Raw genomic sequence first — 15,734 nt, 5'->3', positions numbered from 1 at the left:
TCAAATCTTTGAGTCCTTGTGACATTGGATCTACAATTTTGTGTCATATGTCCTTGCATGTTGCACTTGTGATAGAAACTTTTGGGTATGTTTGTTTGATTGAATCTTCTACTCCTGCACACATTAGCTATATGCCCCTTCTTATTACAGTAATGACAAGTGGGTTTTGACCTTACCTTTATCATTTCTTTGTTCAACACTTTTTGATGATTCCCCAATTTCAGTGCTATTGTATCCTAGTCCTGATGTATCATGGGAAGATTTTGGGGATTTCAGCAACTGTTCAAAATACTTGATGGCTTCACTTGATTTATTGAGATTCTCTGCTACCTCTTTTTCTTTGTTTAATTCATTCTACATCTTCAAAGTAGAGATCTCAATATCTTTTACATTGAGTTCATGATGAAGGTTCATCATTTGGGAAAGTGTATCCATTTGCATGTTTGAGATCCTTGTCAATTCAGTACATTTTTCTTCAAGTCTGTTTGCAAGATTTCTTTTGTCATTTTCCATCATGACCTTGTCATCAATTTCTCTTTTCTTTTGCTTAGTAATTTCACATATCATTATGGCCTGTGATTCATGTTCCATCTTGAGAGATCTTATCTCCTCTACTTGAATTTTGTTTTTCTCCATCAGTTCTGCTATTGCTGCATCAAACTCTTTAGTGTCTCCACTAGAAAATATGTTGGTGGTATCAATCTCCTTGTAGTGTATATCATTTTAAGCTATGGCTAGATCCTTACTTTTTTTTAATGAGTTTCTCAACTTGTTTCTGAATTCCTCCAAGCTATGCAAAGCAAGTTGCACATCTATCACCTGATTTTCAATGATCTTTCCAAGTATGAAGGCTTCCATCTTTAGATCTTTTCCTCCAACTTGTTAGGCTTTTCCTTGTGAGAACTTGGATTTTCTCTAATAACAATTGTTGGAATATTCAAATATGGAAAGATCACTTATGAGAGGGGGGGGGGGGGTGGGTTGTGAATCATAAGTGTCACACTTTAGCCAATAAAACTTTTAACTGAAAGTAAATTGCATGCATGTAAATACATCAAATAAACATGTAACTAAACACATGCATCAATAACTCATAACACTAGAATTTGGTAACCCAGAAACCCTCCAGGAATAAGAAGGTAAAAATGGGGTGGGGATGATACCCACAAAAATTACTGAAGTAATATTGTTCAACCACTTCTGATGGTCTGCCCTATTAAAGGTCTGCCCTGTTAAAGGCTTTACACTGTGTCAATAGTGACCTGGTTAGAGGATTTCAAACACTTAACATGAAGTGTCACCTTGTTAAAGGATTCAATCACCTAATTAAAGGATTTACAAAATAGTTGTTAAGCTGACCTATCACCATATGATTTTCATTCTAATACAATTGCTAGAGAGTATTAGGAACAATGAACCTGACTGATTACAATCCCTGATTACTGAATGCAAGCACCTATTCTACTTTCTCTGATCTTGATCCTTTTGTGATCAGATAATCCTTGCTTCTGAAAATAGAATTCCTTGTGCGCCCTTGTATGTCTTCTCTCTTCTCTCTTCTTTACAGAGAAACTTCATCTTCCTTATAAAGACATTTGAGAATTTAGGTTTAGGTATGGATCTATGATCCATATTTAATCTCCATTTTCTGTTCATTATTTGCATTTATTCTATTGGTTGCAAGCCTTCATCATTTTTCTTATTGGCTACATGTAAATTGCATAGGAAAAATAAAAGATTTGATCTCATCATTAAATCTTTCGAGATTTACCTTATGTCGGCCGTAAAAAATGTTTGCATCATGGTTTGTCCAATTAAAAACTCTTATGCTGATATACTGAGTTACTCGGCTCCTGAAGTATTGCTAATACTCGGCACATGCTATTTCCTGGATAGCTCGGCACCTTAACAAAACTGTATCACTCAGCAACTTATATTACTTGGAAGTTGTTAACACTCAATACCTTATGTTTCTCGACACTAATACTTCACTTGGTATTTGATCTTCACTCGGTATCTGATATTCACTTGATATCTGAAGACTATTTAGCACATGAAGATCACTCGGTACTTATTGTGACTTGACATGCATGATGTACTCGACTTCCAATGCGGAATATGTTTAAGTGTGTTGGCACTCAAGTGTCAAAAACCATTATGAGGTTAACACTTTAGTGTTATATTGATGGTTGGGAAACACACTACACTCAAGTGATACTCTAGTACTCAGGCAACACTATGTGCTCAAGTAACACTTTATCACCTAGGTGATACTGGATCAAACAAACTTTGAACTTGATAACTTGGTTGATATAGAGAACTTGGTTCACACTGAGAACTTGGTTTCCAATGATAACACTAAATAACTTAGGTTACACTATTGAGCTTGGTTCACACTACATATCTTTGATCTACTCAAGTTACACTAAAAGTTTTTGGGTGATGGAAAACTCGTTTGCAATGTTAACCAACGCTTCTAGATAACTAAAGTAGTTTGTCACTAATTGACAATATGTCTTTCTTTAGAATAAAAAATATCCCCCTTTAGAATTAGTGACAATTTAAACACTTATCTTGACTAGCTCTATTAGCAATCAAAAAATCTATTTATCAAAAGCTTTTGTCAAACTCCGCCTTTCCATGTGCTTCGTGCTACAACTCAATTTGAACTAAAATTGTGGCTCAGTCAAAACTGATCCAAATTTGGATTTTTCAAAATTCCTTTTAGTTTTAGGTACATCTAATCATCTACTTTATATATACATATACATTTTCTCTGTACATTTATCCTTTTTACATATTTCCCCATTGTTTACATATTATATTTTCACCCTTATTTTTGTTACAAATGTCATAAAATATATTTAGAAGTTAGTACCAAAATGTGTGAGAAAATATTTATGCACTTTCAAAATGAAAGAAATATTTTTATCCCAATTTTCATGCTATGCCTTTAAAATTTGCAAGTCAATCCAAAATTTAGGTGATAATTCCATCATGAGATATACAATTGAGAAGTTTTTGTCATGAATGAATGTCTTTCCATGTCCATGTTCGAAATGTTCAAGACTTGGTGAAATTACTAAGAGGGGGTGTGAATCAGTAATTTGAAATTTTTTTATTACATAAGCATGTGAAGCAATTACTATAAATTATCTATACTACTGCATGCATGGGATTTGGAAGATAAGACATTTAAAATACAATAACATAGAGATTTGGTGACCCAGAAACCTTCAAAATAGAAAGTAAAATTGGGGTGGGGATGGTACCCACAAAACTTCACTACTGCAGCAGAAAGTTGGCCAGTTAAGGCTTACATTGACTACTTCTAGTGATCTACCTTGTTAGGAGCACAAAGGACTACTAGGTCTACCTTGTTAGATAATTTACAAACATACAATGAAGTATGTACTCGGTTAGGAGATTTTACAAAAGACTATTAAGTTTACCTTGTTAAAGGATTTAGAACTGGTTCACCTATTAGGATGAAACAATGGATCAACTTACAACTAATTTTTGATATGATCCTTATGTGTTTGATCACCTCATGTGATAGATAATACAGTTCTGCTCCTTTTGATGACCTTGTTGAATACTGCTGCTGAACTTTCTTCGCATGCACTTCTTTCAAATTCTTCTTTTCAAAATTCAATTACAATTCACAATAAAAAAATTACTTTTTTCATCTTACAATACATCTCTTATATATACTTTTCCAATTTACAAAATTGCAAGGTGGGGCAAAATACAAGTGAAAAATAGATTACAAAGTTGGCCCAATAGTAAATGACTCGAGTTCACTGAACTAACTCGATGACCTTCTAACACTCAATGACCACTGCATTACTTAGCATCATCATGCACTCGATAGAAGTGAAGGCTCGATCCATGCTAATCATATGGAGTAGTTCTGAACTCGGCAACCACTAGTGACTTGGTAGTTGTAGTATCACGTGGTAGATACTGTATGCTAAGTTTACCTTGTTTTACTCAGTAAACACTACAACCTACCAATGCTCGATTTATACTAAATTTCCATCACATCAACTAAAATTCTTAGTAGACATTGTTGAACTTCACATGGCCTATAGTTACTCGGTAGGCACTATAGCTGCTTGGTTAATACTGCAATGCTCGGTGTGAACTATGGCTTCTTGGTTAACACTAGAATGCTTGGTAATAGTGCTGATAAAGCTAAGTGTTGTCACTAATGTCAATAATAACTTAATACCAACAATATCCCCCTTTGGAATTAATGAAAAAACACTCATAAGCCAAAACATGTTTACACCATGTGACTCATTGAATTTGGATTTTTCAAAATTGATCTAAGTAGTGGTATATACATTCCTACACATATCTCCTTATGATACATTATGTATATACAAAGATTTTTATGTACATATATATATGCTAAATGCTATCTCCTTATTTGCTATCTCTCCTCCTTACTTACTATGCTATATCTCTCCCCCTTTTTTAATATACTACGTCTCTTCCCCTTTTTGTCAACAATGCCAAAGTACTATATATATATATATATATATGGTAACACCAAAATAAGATAGAAAATCTTGATGTACCTTTAGGATGGTAGAAAAAGTGTTATCCCAAGTCTCTTGCAAAATTTGGTAGGTGGAGAGAGCAATCTGAACTTCTATTGATAATTGAACCATATGATCAGCTATTGAGAAGTTCTGATCTCGCACCAATGTCCTGCAATGTGCAATATATTTTTGCATTGTTTCAATTATAGGTAATATCATATTCTTAATATCTATCACTGTTGCTCTTATTCTGGCTTCTTCTCTAAGAAGTTCTACCTGAAGATCTGCTAAGTATTTGATTCTTGTGTGATGAGAGGAGCTAGATGAGGGGTCCATCTGCATTTTGGATGCACTTGACTACATATCATTATCAATTTTATTCAAATTTTTTTTGATTTCCTTTGTAAATCCAGAGACATCACATAGCTTTGCAAAAAGTGATGCTGCATTCTTAAAAGAAATGTCAAAATTAGTCAAAAATGTTGCTAACTCAACCTGTTTGATTGCAATTTGCTAAGCAATGTGCTCAAGCACCTTGTCATCAAACTTCCTTTTAGCTTTCTCTATTAATTTGTCTTGCCCAGAGGAGTCTTCATTAAATTTCCACACTGCCTCCTTTAACTAAAACAAAATGTGTTGTGTGGAATCCACTTCAACACCTATAGCCTCTGCTATAATATTCTTGGCATTTTCAATAATTTTGTATTCCTTGTCCCTTTCAAACCTTAGTTGCTTCTACCTAGCCTTCTTTTCCAAGAGTTGACTTATCAATCTCATTTCTTCAATAGTAGCAGTATTGAAGTCAATCTTAGGGATTTCTATCTCAGTGTTTAGGTCAATGTCTTCTTTTATTGCTTTACCAGTTATCAGTAGTTTTAATGGTTGCCTTGTTTCTACTTCTTTGATGACTAGTTTGACCTTACAAATAGACACAATAGTAGAGATAGAAGGGCTAGTAGTGAAGGATGGAATAGGGCTCAAGGTTTGAATGCTAATCGAAATACTAACTGGGTCCAAAACTAAAATACTACTAAAAAATGGTGCAACACTTGGTAGAGTACATACTAGTGTATCTACAATAGATGATGTAGCTGATGTGGAGGTAGATACAGATAAAGCTGACAAAACTAGAATACTTGATGCTATTGTACTCAAAATTGAAGAAATTACTAAAGTAGATGTAGACAAAATTGTGGAGCAAACTAAAGTACTCACATAATATGTAGATGAAATAGGTGCTAGCTCAGTAGCTAAAGAAGTGACTATTAACTTGGAAGATGAAGTGCTTGACACTTCTATTGTAGAAACTTAGAGCTGGGAGGTGCTTGGTGTAGATTGAGTAAAAGATGTAGCTATAATGCTTGCAATCTCACCAGTAGAAGCTGACACCATAGATGTAATAGTCTTTAGTGGAGTATGAGGAAGGGATTCAATAACTTTAGCTGCTATTCTTATCGGGTGATCTTCATCGTTGTCTTCCTCAAGTGCTTCTTCCTCGTCTTCTTCTTCTCTTTCTTCCATTAGTGCGTGAAGCTCACCTAGTATAACTATGACAGATGGAATGTTATCAAATTCATCTTCATCATTGTCATTGCTATCATTGTCCTTGATTTCAACTGCTTTTGTAGAGGGCTATCTAAGATGATATACATCTTTCTAGACATCTAAGGCTTGCCTAATTACTGATTTTGTGTTCTTCATTAGTATGAAACATTTGTTGAGCTTCACAATCATTGGGTCCTCATGATCCAGCAATGCCTTTTCACCTCTTCATTTTTTAGATTGGGAACTAACTATCTCAACTATTGTTCAAATATGTGTTTGACAATTTTCATTGTTATGTCCCATCTAGTTTTGATCTTCTCATAGAGATCAACATGAATTTGAGGTTTCATTTGGGCAGGAGTGTATTTCCATATGCCCATTTTCTTCATGACTAAATCCTCAATTTCTTTCTGTTCACGCATACATAAGAGCTTTGAAATTTTTTATTCCTACTCTAGTTCTCAATTGATTCATTCTGTCTTCAAAAGTAGGAGTAGACCAAACAAATAAAGGTCCACTATCTTTCTTACCCTTCCTTGTTCTCTAAGTGAACACTGCAATTAGCTGCTTCTGGGGTTTGGTGATAATCACCTTACCTTTCTTCTTTGGTGGTTCCTCTACCTTCTTAGATTCATCTTTTTCATCATTCAATTCCTCTTCTTCTTCATCCTCACCTTTTCCCTCAGTAGGCATAAGAGGTCCTTTAGCTATTTTCAATTTTTCCACTCTCTTCTTTCCTTTGGTCATGGCTTGAGAAATTTTGATGCTCAATTCTATCCTTTTTTTGGCTTCTTCATAGGTGCCAAAGGCTAGAATATTAAGAATAGTTGGTTCATTCACCAGTGCCTCAATAGTGTATCTTGTTCCATCTATATTAATTTCATATGGAAATGGTTTTACCCAAGCCACTATTGGTATGACTGCGTGAATATACACCCTATCACAGTCAACCATGAAGCATATGTCATCCTTATAATCTTCCACAAGCTTGGGTGGAATACAAAATATATTATTCATCTTCTCTTTGAATAATTCAAAATAATTGTCCATCACTTTTTCAAAATTTTCACCCATATCTTTAATGAATTCATTTATCTAATATAAAATTGGAGTGTCTTTCCTCCATGCCGTAGTTCCCTTGGAAGGAAAGAATTTTTGCACATAAAAGAATAAACAAGTAAGAAGAGAACCAAACTTGAATGAGTTATTGTTTGAAGTTTTTACATTTTCAATGTTCTTGTTTAGCTTCTTCAAAAGCACATCTGATAGGTTATAGTCTAGGTTCTTCTTAACAACTTTGAATTCCAGGCCAACCGCCTCACAAGGAACATTGTTCAACTGACTCGAGCTATAGATTTTGTGAGCTATGATGTGAATACCAAATCTAAGCTCTATGTTAGTAATGTTATTTACTTTCAAACCTCTGCCATTACATTCATCTAGGGTTTTCTTCTATAGTTCCTCTGAACCTAGCATTTTGGTGGTTTTATTGTTATGCATTGGGAGGCTTGTGACCTTGTGAATCATCTTCTTAGTTATCAAGAAGGGTTGCTCCAACCACAGTTGACCATTATGAAACTGACTCAGTATATACCTTATCCATGTTACTTGAAAAATGTGTGGTAAATGTGGAATGTGGTTCAATCCTTTTGTTTCCAAGTGTTTGTGCTTTGGTTTCAACACTCCATCCACACACATTTTAGCTAGGGCATTGTCCATCTCTATCATTCCTATTTCTTGAAGAGTACACTTGAAATGAGTTCTTATGTCATTGATAAAGAGTACCTTTGGTGGAATTTATGATTGAGCATTGTGAGGATCAAGAGATTTAGCAACGACAAGAACAATCTTGAAGTTTGGTGCCTTCCATTCAACTCCAATGACTAGTACCTTTGAGCCCTTCTATTTGCTTCCACTTCTGATGGTACATGGCATTGATGCTTAGTAACTAAATGAAAGTTGCAATGAATTTACTACCAAATCACTTGAGAATACTGTAATGCACTTCAAAATCACTTCTACTCTTCGAATGCTGTGAATACGATGAAAAATGATGTTGATTTTTCCCTTTTTGTTCAAAAAATTTCATAAATACTCATCACCATTAATGCATAGTGCATGATAGACTGTCATCTAACCTAACTCGGTGAGAGTGTTAACTTGGTAAACAAAGTCTCTTTTATTATCGACCTTGCTTAGTAAGAGCTTGAACTCACCTTGCTCGATGGAGTCCGATGCAACTCGGTAAAAGATAGAATTCTTTCGAGATCCTTGTTTATCTATAATACTAGTTGGATCAATTCTATGCATTGTATTTTTTGGAACTACTTAATGATTTTCTTTGCAAGAACAACTCCAACTCATCCTTAAAAACTTAGTTTGAAAGGATGGAGTCACCCACTTCTTTAGTGACATCACTCCCATGATTTGAGCTTGTTTCCTCGGTGGTCTTTGGAATCCATTGCTGCCTCATTTTTTTTATAATGTTGTCTACCTTTACCTTCTTTTCATGTCCAATTTTACCTATGTTCATATAGTTCTTGGCTATATGACCAAGTTCAGTGCATGTGTAACACCTTATAGTAGTATCCTTCTTTCTTACGTGATGCCTTGCATAATTTATGCCAGTGTGTCCATATTCTCCACAATAATGACATCTACACTAGGTGTTGTAGTCCCATCCAAATATTTCTTTTACAATTTCTTTAGCTAGATTGAATGATTTGGATCTACATTCTGATGCCTTGTGACCATGTCTTTTGCATTTGTAGCATTTACCTTCAAATTTTGGTTTCTCCTTGCATTCATTGGCTTTGTGACCATGTTTATTGCAATTGTAACACTTTCTGTTGAAGCTTTCTTTTCCATTTCTCTAGCATTGATTTGATGTGTGACCAATCTTTTTACAATGATTGCATGTAGATTTTTGATTTCTTTTAGCTCCTTGCTTTGAGGATTCACCTTCTTCTTTGTTCTATCCAAGTCATGCTTTGACTTTTTTATTATGAAAATTCTGCTCATTTTGTTGATTCAGTTGATTTACATCTTCTTGAGATTTTATCATTCTATCATTGATTAGTATTTCATCATTTAGATTATTCTTCAATTTTTCATTGATTTCTCTTTCACAATTTAGATCATTCCTTATTCTTTCATTTTGTGCTTTGAGAATCCTGATTTCTTCATTTGTTTTAGAGATTTGATCAATGAGGTCTTCATTTTGACTGGATTGATTTTGTTATTCATGACTTCTAGCTTCCAAGTCTTATTGTGCTTTTTTTCGTTGTTCCAAGATCTCAAATAGCCTAATTGATTGAATTTCTTGTTCTCGTTTGAGTTTCCTTACTTTATCTTGTAGGGATCCATTCTTTTCTAGAAGTTCTTTGATTGCATTGTTTGCTTCATCTGAGCTGCTTGAAGGGAAGAAATCTTTAATTCTTTCTTCAACATACTTGAGATCATTCATTTGAATTGCAAGTTCCTTTCTTCTCTTTAAGGATTGGGAAAGATGCTCCTTTGCTTCCTTAAGTTGAACTATGGCCATTTCTAGATCTAGCTTTTCATTTTAAATTACCTTATCAAGTTTGAATATCTCTATTTGTCTTTTAGATCTTTGCTCAAGCTATTAAGCTTTATCCTGAGAATCACAAATGCTCTAATACCAATTGTTGGAATTATTCAAGACTTGGTAAAATTACTGAGATGGGGGTGAATTAGTAATTTGAAAACTTTTTATTACATTCAAAACACAATAACACATAGATTTGGTGACCCAAAAACCTTCCAAATAGAAAGTAAAACTGAGGTGGGGATGGTACCCACAAAACTTTACTACTATAGTAGAAATTTGGTTGATTAAGGCATACATTGACCACTTCTAGTGATCTGCACTATTAGGAGCACAAAGAATTACAAGGTCCACCTTGTTAGAGGATTTACAAACATACAATGAGGTATGCACTTGGTTAGGAGATTTTACAATTGACTATTAAGTCTACCTTGTTAAAGGATTTAGAAGTAGTTCACCTATTAGGATGAAATAATAGATCAACTTACAACTAACTGCTAATGTTGTCCTTATATGCTTGATCATCTCATGTGATAGATAATACAATTCTACTCCTTTTGATGACCTTGCTGAATACTGCTACTAAAATTTCTTCACATGCACTTCTTTCAAATTCTTCTTTTCAAAGTTCAATTACAATTCACAATTCAAAAATTACTATTATCATCTTACAATACAACTCTTATATACACCTTTACAATTTAAAAAAATACAAGATTGGCCAAAATGCAAGTGGAGAACACATTACAAAGTCGGCCCAATAGTAAATGACTCGGGTTCATTGAATTGACTCAGTGTCCTTCTAACATTTGGCGTCCACTACATTACTCAGCATCATCATGCACTTGGTATAAGTTAAGGCACAATCTATACTAATCGCATGGAGTAGTTCTAAACTTTGTAACCACTGGTGACACGATAGATGTGGTATCACTTGGTAGATACTGTATGCTGAGTTTACCTTGTTTTAGTCAGTAAACACTACAACCTTCCAATGCTCAGTTTACACTAAATTTCCATCACATAAACTGAAATGCTTGGTAGACATTGCTGAACTTCACATGGCCTATAATTACTTGTTAGGCACTGTAGCTGCTTGGTTAACACTACAATGCTTGGTAAAAGTGCTAATAAAGCTAAGTGTTGTCACTAATGTCAATAATAAGTTAATGTCAACAGTGCAAGATTTTTCTACATCACATCTATGGGAAGAAGTATCATAATTTGAATGTCTAATACTGTTTCCCTTATTCTAGCTTCTTCCATCAATAATTTGGCCTACATATCTATCAAAACTATGACTTTTACAAAATGACTAGAGTTGGAACTTGGGTCAAGTGCTAACTAACTAGCATTGTTCTTCAAGTCTTCATCAATCTTTATCAATTTGTCCTTTATTTCATTAGTTAAAATTGAAGTAACTCATAGTTTTGTAAATAAGGAAGCACGATTATTTACAACTCCTAGAGTACCAATAAGAGTGGACAATTCCACTTGATCAATAGCAATAATCTTTACTACATTCTATACAACTTTATTTTCAATTTTTTCCTGTCGTTTGCTGAATATTTTCCTAGCCATCTATAACCTAATTGAATATATGTGCAATTTAAATTAATTTCCCAAAAATGGGTGCCTTATTATTTACCTCTATTTTCATTATATCCAAAATATATCCTTAATATCATCAAGCATCTTTCTTCTATCTTTTTATAGCTTCAATTTTCTCAATTGCTTTCTTCTTCTCCAAAGATCGCTAAAAATTTCCATCTGATCATAAGTGATATTGGATTGATCCCAATTTGGAATCACAATCTTAGTATCAAGGTCAATCTCATCAAATATCTTTTCATTTTCCTTTCCTTTGGCACTAGGAGAAAGTATGATTGCTTTGCCTTTATCTTTATCCTTCTTCTCTTCTCCACTCTGTCGACTCTTGTATTCTTCTCTACTTCCTTTGTCAACCTTATTATCATCCATATATGATTTCATCTTGGTTAAAACTTTCCTAGAGGTAGTCAAAGACTGCTTCTTGGTTACTACTTGGGTGGGTGTAGGACATTATTTTTTCTTCTTTGATTTCTCTACAATTGATTTACCAATGGCTTGTCTTAGAGTGGAGAGTAGAGAGGAAATCATAGTAGGTGCCATCATTTCTATATTAGACTCTTCTATAGTTTTTATCTCTTTCTCTTCATCTTTCTCTATCTTATTTTCTTCATCAAAATTTTTTTTTTCACAACTTTGGTGTGGACGAAACAACCTCTTCAGTATTATTACACAAAATAAAAAATTTCTTGAATCTAGGACTCTTCCTATTTTCATGTTTTCCAATGCCTCCTTGATTTCTATATTTGTAAAGTTAAGCATGAAGCTCTTCAAGGATTTCTCTTTGATGCCTCTTTTTATTTTCAAAGCATTGGTCCATCTTTCTATAACTTCCTTTAGCAAGACATCAAGAGCTTGGATCTTTAGCTCATTTGGATCATACTTCCATATAGCCATCTTTTTCACCAAAGTATCTTCTATTTGTTGTTGTTCCTCATTTCCTCTAGATTCATATTTGATGAACTTGAATCCTGCCATACCACTCCCTTCCTTCAATCTCTTCAATTTTTACTTAGAAGTTAGTGGTGGATTTTTTCAATTGTATAATAGGAGTGTTTTCCTCTTCATTGTCATCATCCTGAAGTGAGCTCTTACACAGTCTACTCCAATGTGCCTATATTCTCCACAATGATGACATATCTCCAATGTGTTCTAGTCCCAACCAATCAATTCTCTTTGTTTGGTTCTATTATGCTAATTATATTGATTTGATCTGCACTCTAAAGATTTATTACCATGGTTGCGACATGTGAAATAATTCTTTTCAAACTTTGATCTACTTTTGCATTCATTAGCCTTGTGACTAAACTTGTTGCAATTATAAAAATGACCTTTGAACTTGGGTTACAAATTTCTTTTCCAACAAAATTTGATGTATGACCTATTTTTCCACACTTTTTAGATGTATGCCTTTTGTTCCTCTTTGCTCCTTGCTATGATGATTCTCCTTGATTAGTATAACCTAAGCCAACAGTGCCTTTGGGTCTATTTAGAGTTTTCCCATATAATTAATTCACACTTTCTTGTGATTTTAATGTTCTTTGATTTATTTCCTTTTTAGCAATTATTTCATTTTGGAGTCTATCATATTTTGTTCTCAGATTGGTGATTCCTTGGTTTATATCATCTAGCTGATTTGCCATGTCTTCCTAATATTGAGAAAGTTGTTGGACTTCATTGGTCTTTTCTTCTAATCTTGTTGCAGGTAGTCTTCTATTTTCATCTTCCATTTCTTTATCATTTATTGCTTTGTTCCTTTGTTCCATGACTTCACATAGCCTGACAGAGTGACTTTCCTATTCTCTATTAAGTTTTCTTATTTCTTCTTGTAGAGTAGCATTTCTTACTAGTAGACCTTCTATGGCTACATCTGCTTCTTTTTAACTTCTTTCTCTACATAGATCTTCTATTCATTCTTTTGCATATAGATTGGCATTCATCTGTATAGCCAATTCTTTTCTTTTCTTTATAGAGCGAGTGAGTTATTCCTTAAGTTTGTTGACTTTCTCCATAGCCACGTATAAATTAACTTTTTCATTCTCAATAGATTTCTCTAACTTTTTCACTTCCATTACCTTAGATCTTTTCTTTCAATTTGTTAAGCATTTGACAGAAGAACCTCACACTAATACCAATTATTGGATATGCAATGACAAACAAGTGACTTAGAGGGAGGGGAGTGAGTCAGGAGCCATTGAAACTTTTCACACTTATTATATATCTTCTTTTACTTCATTAGATTATCCAATCTACTTTCATGCATGAACATTAATAAATAAATAAATCAACACTAGTACACTTTGACACATTATTTGACAACCCATAAACCCTCCAAAGAGAAGGTAAAATTGAGGTGGGGTTAAAACCCACAATGCTTCACTATTATAGTAATAAAGTTGTTCTATTAGGGCTTTCAATTGATCACTTCTTTTGATCTTCTCTATTAGGAGTATGAAGGACTATTAGGTCCACACTCTAAAAGGAATTTACAATACAACAAAGTATGTACTTTGTTAAGAGGTTCAACAAAGGACTATTAGGTCCACCTTGTTAGAGGATTTTCCTGATGCACCTATTAGGATGAATCAATAGGTTGACATTTTCTTTTCAACTATGTTTGTTGATGGAGATTCTTTGAATAATATGACCACCCAGTTGTGATGGATGAGTTTCTACTTTACCCTTTATATTTCTTTGTATTCTACTTGCTCAATTTTCTCCATATTTGCATCTTGTCTTCATATGCACATATATATTACTTACGACTTCTTAGACAAATGAATTTTTCTTCCTTATAGATCCCTAAAACAATAACTTCATTCCAAACAAAATCACATAAGAGATATCTTAATAAAAACCAAATTATACCTTAAGTCAGCCAAATACTAATTCTTGGGCAACATAGTGAGCTTGAGTGATACTCAGGCACTTGATTATCACTAGATTCTTGGGTAACACTTTATTAATTACATGATACTAGAGCATATAAACTTGAACTTGATAGCTCGGTTCATATTGAGAACTTGGTGAGAACTTTGAACTTAGTTTACACTAAGCACTTGGTTTCTAATGATTACACTAAATAATTTGGGTTATACTATGGACCTTAATTTATACTAGATATCCTTGATCTACTCTAGCTACATTGAAGCTTGCTAGCTAATGGAAATCTCGGTTGTAGTATTAACTGACCTTCCTAGATAAGTAGTTTCTCACTAATTGATAATATGTCTTGCCAATATATATATATATATATATATATATATATATATATATATATATATATATATATATATATATATATATATATGTATGTATGTATGTATGTATGTATGTATGTATGTATGTATGTATGTATGTATGTATGTATGTATGTATGTATGTATGTGTATGTATATGTATATGTATATGTATATGTATATGTATATGTATATGTATATGTATATGTATATGTATATGTATATGTATATGTATATGTATGTATGTATGTATGTATGTATGTATGTATGTATGTATGTATGTATGTATGTATGTATGTATGTATAGTAGCATTTGGAGCATCAACTTTACTCAAATTAAATATATATTTTAATTCAAATGTTTTCAATAAATAAAATATTAATTAATCTTTGGAGTAGATTTTATTTTCATTTTTCTTAATGTTATAGTTTGATTTGGTGGGTATATCATTCTATTTGGTGTTATTTTATGATTCAATTTGACTCGGTGTTTAGGTCTAGAGTTAGGGTTAAATTTGACTTTATTTTATAATTTGGTTTTCATTTGATTTAATGTTTATATGATTAAATTTTCCATTTCTTATCTAGTGCTCTTATTAGGTTTTAATAAGCATGCATGTGTAGTGCAATTAGCTTACCTCAATATCACATTGGTATTTAATATTAGGTATACGATGATATTTCATTTTCTATTCAATTAGTTCTAGAGTGATTTAGTTTTATTTTTAAAGGTTCAATTGATTATATTTACAACAATATTTAAATTTACCTTATTGGTAGAGTAAGATTTTAATTCAAAATTAAGATTTATTTTAGTCAGTCATATGGTTGCACTTTAGTTTAGTGTTGTTGTTTACTATAATTTTGTATAGTAAGGGTTTCCTTTCAATATAATTTACTTTTAGATTACATTTAAAGTTTACTTAAGTCTAGAGTAAAGATTATGTTTAATGTTTAGTTAAGTCCAGATTAAGGATTCTATCTAATTTCTAGCTAAGTCTAGTGTAATGGTCATATATTGAGGATGGAATTATAAATGTCAATCTTGTTCTATCTAACAATTCTATATCAATGGTCATTTTTGCAAGTTTAAAATCTTGTGACTTGTCTATTTTGAAGACCCAATCCAATCAAAATAGGAGGACTAGAATAAAATATCTTAGGGCCCATTTGGTTGCTGGCATAGGATTGGAGAATATGAATGCAATATTCGGAATAGGAATG

This window comes from Cupressus sempervirens, chromosome 7, assembly GCF_028749045.1.
Source record: "Cupressus sempervirens isolate cs-2001-9-10 chromosome 7, ASM2874904v1, whole genome shotgun sequence".
Lineage (NCBI taxonomy): Eukaryota > Viridiplantae > Streptophyta > Pinopsida > Cupressales > Cupressaceae > Cupressus > Cupressus sempervirens.
The sequence above is the reverse complement of the archived record's forward strand: the minus strand, read 5'-3'. Positions refer to the sequence as shown.